The sequence below is a fragment of the Gymnoscopelus microlampas genome (assembly GCF_963454915.1).
Source record: "Gymnoscopelus microlampas genome assembly, chromosome: 5".
Lineage (NCBI taxonomy): Eukaryota > Metazoa > Chordata > Actinopteri > Myctophiformes > Myctophidae > Gymnoscopelus > Gymnoscopelus microlampas.
In genome coordinates this window covers 37,517,087-37,522,086 of record NC_139942.1, presented here as the reverse complement: position 1 = coordinate 37,522,086, position 5,000 = coordinate 37,517,087, and the positions used below count along the sequence as shown (strand labels likewise).

Genomic DNA, 5,000 nt, shown 5'->3' with positions numbered 1-5,000 from the left:
AAAACAGAGGGCCACCATGCAGGGGAGAGGAGAGAGAAGAATGAAAGAATGAAAGAATGAAAGAATGAAAGAATGAAAGAATGAAAGAATGAAAGAATGAAAGAATGAAAGAATGAAAGAATGAAAGAATGAAAGAATGAAAGAATGAAAGAATGAAAGAATGAAAGAATGAAGAGATAGTTTAGCAGGACTTTGTGTCACAGTGACTGTTGATCAGTCCAATGATGCTAAATGGTTTTGAAACCTGTCCTCACGTCAAGACACCGGAATTCAATGTCCGTCCAAACCATAAATGTCAATATTTTAAGTCAAATTTGATCCAACATGGGCTGTATTTTGTTAAAATTCTAGTTCGGGCCTGGACCGCTGGCGTAGCGGTCCAGGCACCTAGGCTCAATGTAGCCTGACAGTGTGTTGTGGGTTTGAGTCCCGATCTCTACGGCCTTTGCTGCATGTCACTCCCCATCTCTCTCTCCCCATTTCCTGTTAGCCTACTGTCCTGGGAATAAAGGCATTAACTCTTTTATTGCCAAAAACGGGAATTCCCGTCCGATGCTACTATGGCTATCATGGCCACGGACGGAAATGACGAAATTATTAAAAAAAAAATATATATATATATAAATGATATATATATATTTTTTTTGGTCTTGTTTTTTTTTTTTTATCTCAAAGGAACTAGGAGATAACGCTATCCAAAAAAATGCTGCTCCATTCACTTCAATGTTAAAAAATAAACAGAGGAAAAATGCACATTTTTCGTGGCACTGGGACGACACAGTCTGAAATAAGTGTGGCAATGAAAGAGTTAAAAGCCCCAAAATAAGTCTTTAAAAAATTATAATTCTAGTTTGACTTAAAATATGAATGTATTTTGGTGGTTTTAACAAACATCTTTGACATGAGACCATATTGCACTTCTTGTATAAACCTCAGATGTCGCTCTGCCACACACAGAATAATGAGCCAGATACTGTACATAACAGTGGACTAATGTCAAAAGGGGACAAATGTGTGTAAAAGCCTTTACTGTCTTTCTTTCAAATTGTGTTAAAGTTAAAAGTAGAATTTTTAAGCCATTTTAATACAAGTAGGTTTTTAAAAAATGGTTTTGTTTTGTCAATGAGGTTTTTTCCCACCAGTTCATGAGCACTAGTAGTCTCACATAGCCAGACGACCAGAGATTTACGCCTACGTCTGGGTAAATCTAAATTCAATATGGGCTAAAACGGCGGTGAGAATGGCTGCTGACAAACTATACAGTATGCCCACTGCTTTGAAAACAAATCATGACACTGTCCCAAAATGAAGAACTGCCCTAAAGTTTTTGTATTGGTTCTGCAATGCTGTTATTTAGAAAAAAAGGTTTCCCAGTTTTAGCCCCAACACTGAATTTAGATGTCACCAGACACATTAGTAGGCAAAGATCATTGATCGTCTGGCTACGCAAGACAAAGCACTCATGGTTGTGTTGAGTTAAATCGTGGCACAATCTTCTGGGCCACAATCACTTCCCATATATCTCTTTCCTCTTCTTTGAAGAACTGCAATGCACTTTCTGAGAAGACTGGAACTGAAGCCGCATGGTTCCAACTTGCATTTGATTATCAAACAGCTGTCCACCAGTTCTCAGTTTCCATGATAATATTCTGCCATGACTTCATAGTTAAGATCACACTAGCAGTACGATGTAGTCTGAGGCTTTAAGAAAGACAGACACAAATGATCTTATTTGCTTCTCGTTCTGGCGCAGATTTTAGGTGCTTCCCTGCTATATCTCTGCTCTCACAGCCAAGGGAATATCATATTAGTATGAGAAAGATTCTATAAAAGTTCCATCCTTCAGGATATCCCTGTGACCTGACTGGCTGAGAGAGGGCACGCAACACATACCATTTTAACATGGATAAATGCATTAAAAGACATAGTGTATTTGTAACAGTTTCCTATAATTTGTATACGTTTTTTAAATGTAATGTTTTAAGGTCTACATCAATCCTAATTCGCACATGTAGCCTCTAGGCAAACCAAGGATTGGACGCAGCCACGTACATGTTTGTATTTACATTCGGTTAGTTTGTTGTAATTCTATATTTTCATACATAGTATTACTCCACATATTTGCCATTCGCCCCTGAAACTTCATGTTTTGGCAAGTTTCACGGTAGCGAATGAGTGATACTAGTCTGACAACACTAAAGAACGTCTTTTTGGAAATGATAAAGTATTGTTCTGTATATATTTTCACTCGACCATGCGTTAGGTCGATTAAACAAATGAAACGACGCCGGCGGTATCCTTTAAGTATTGATTGTATGTATCTACCGTATATGACCAGACAAGGCAACCAAAATCTGCAATCACCTCTATGTCCTGACAGAAGGTTTAGCAGGATAATTTTGCCAAGTAACAAATGCAGTTCTAGTCAGTAAACATAGTCTTTGGCTACAATTGCTTTGCAACAACATGATGTAGCCTACCTGGTAAACACTGAACGTGTCAAATATTTTCATGCGTGGCAACTAATAACTGCCTCTTTATTCCTGTGTGTGGTAGAGTAGCAGTCTGTTATCCTGTATGAACAGAGACTGTGTGTTTCTGTACTATGTACTGTATATGTCTGCCTAGCTCATTGCATGTTAATATGTACATAAGTACTTCGTACTGTACCATGTGCATGAATCTTTCGTATGGATCCAGTTTGAGTTCAACCCTCTAACCGATTGCTATTAATTCATTAAGTAATTCAGCTTCATAGGGAAATGGAACCCAGAAGTCAAATTTATACCTGTACTTCCTTACATTTTTTGTAAGGTCATGCATACATATTCACCATAACTATGACAGCTTTATTCTCACACATTGATCTACAAGACTTGTTCACTGCTTACCTGCACAGGGAATATAATCCCTAACCCTGGTGGTAATGATGACATGCTCTCTACCCATATGGGGAATAGAACCCTTCGAAGCCTGGTAGTGTTACCGTCTTTTTCAACCTACAGTATTGAGCAACACAGGGACACCTGGCCTAAAACAGCCATTGAAAAAGCTCCAATCGAATTATTCGCGTAACACTGCATTGCAGAATCCTGAGTGTTAATTTAACTCTCTGAGAGAGAGTAAACACTTTCTTATTCTCTCTTTACTCTGCAAGAGTATATGCACTCAGCATTAAAGGTGGTGTAAGTTTTTTTTGTTAAAAAGTTAATGTTCTATATTTCAATATAGCTAGAGTCTTTGTTCAGTAACAGAGGGGTCTCCCCAAGTCCCCATCTCTCCAACTCTTAAGTAAACAGAGAATAAGTTTTAGGTCAGGAATCAGGATACCAATTTTATCCAATCAGGAGAGAGAACTCAAAGATCATTTATCAGCTTCAGTTTTATAGTGTTCCACTTCCAATTTTGTTTGCTCGTTTTCTTTGTTTCGTCGCTTCCAATTTGACCTGTTTATCCTCCTGTATGAGTTCTATCTCCTGATTGGATAACGTTGGAATCCTCACATGAAAATGTATTTTCTGTTAACTAAAGAGCTGGAGAGACGGGATAACCTCGGAATATAGAGTTATTTAACGCAAAATAAAAGAATCTCTTACACCACCGTTAAATTAACAGGAGGTTTTTGCAGTGTGCCTGGCTTGAACGTGTTTAAAAGAGAACCAACAAGACAAAGTTGCTTCAACTGCTCTGCTATCATGAGTTCAAAGGTTTTTCTTTTGTATTAACTATAATTTATAATAAAGTTTTTCATAAAACAGCCAGATGATTGGAAAATACACACGAACATACATTTGTCAAACAAGATCTAAATCTTCCCCTTTTCCTATCATTTGCTTGCTCTGCTCTGCGGTTGCTTTTGCTATCTTTCTTGTGCCCCCATTTGCGCCTGTCTCTGTCCATAGATTGTCTCTTACTGTCTATCTATTTTATTACTCTTTCTGTCTGTCTGTCTGTCTGTCTGTCTGTCTGTCTGTCTGTCTGTCTGTCTGTGTGTGTGTGTGTGTGTGTGTGTGTGTGTGTGTGTGTGTGTGTGTGTGTGTGTGTGTGTGTGTGTGTGTGTGTGTGTGTGTGTGTGTGTGTGTGTGTGTGTGTGTGTGTGTGTGTGTGTGTGTGTGTGTGTGTGTCTCTCTCTGTCTCTGTGTGTGTGTGTGTGTGTGTGTGTGTGTGTGTGTGTGTGTGTGTGTGTGTGTGTGTGTGTGTGTGTGTGTGTGTCTCTGTGTGTGTGTGTGTGTGTGTGTGTGTGTGTGTGTGTGTGTGTGTGTGTGTGTGTGTGTGTGTGTGTGTGTGTGTGTGTGTGTGTGTGTGTGTGTGTGTGTGTGTGTGTCTCTCTCTCTCTCTCTCTCTCTCTCTCTCTCTCTCTCTCTCACTCTGTCTGTAGAAAGCCTGCTGTGTCTGTAGGGCTGTTGGGTTGATTTAGTTTTCCTGGAACCACCGAGGCCTATGGAAGAATCCCAGAGCATCAACTATGTAGGGTGGAAAATTATCCCCCGCCAGCAGCCAGATGCTGGTAAAACCCCTGCTTGGGGCTTGGGGCTGCTTAACTGAGCAGGGACCTCCAATTGTTTTCACACGAAGGACCCCAAAACAGGTCTATGTTCTTCGACACACTACACGACAAATATAAAAAAATGCCGATCTATAATCTCACAATGCTAATAGATCTGCTATTTTGTAATTTTTAGAATTTGTTTTTTGTTTTTTGTTTGTTTGTTTCAGGGATGCCATGTTTAAAGTGGTTAAACATGGCATTAAGACCTGAGGCCGATTCTACAAATTCTACAAAAATCCTAACAGTTTCCTGAAAAATCTATGTTGCTATATCAGTGGTGCTCAAACCTTTTCATGTCAAAGCCCCAAAATAATATGTATTTGGCCATAGACCCTCCACCTCAAAATGTTTTGACCCCCAGAAGATTTGAGTTAAAAATGTTCGCTCAAAAAAATTATATGTTTGCGCAAATGTTCACAATGTTTCAAAACAAAGCAGATTTAGAAACTAT

The 5,000-nt window shown here is 39.1% G+C and overlaps 1 protein-coding gene across 1 annotated transcript in view; it reads left to right on the top strand.

The window, feature by feature from the left end:
- The window catches only part of olfml2bb (olfactomedin-like 2Bb), a 12,957-nt gene extending 10,672 nt beyond the window's left edge, over positions 1-2,285 (top strand). The window contains exon 9 of the mRNA XM_084057975.1: positions 1-2,285. This exon is cut by the window's left edge and continues 516 nt beyond it. The gene's annotated coding sequence lies outside the window, so the exon portion shown is untranslated.
- The last annotated feature ends 2,715 nt before the right edge of the window (positions 2,286-5,000 follow it).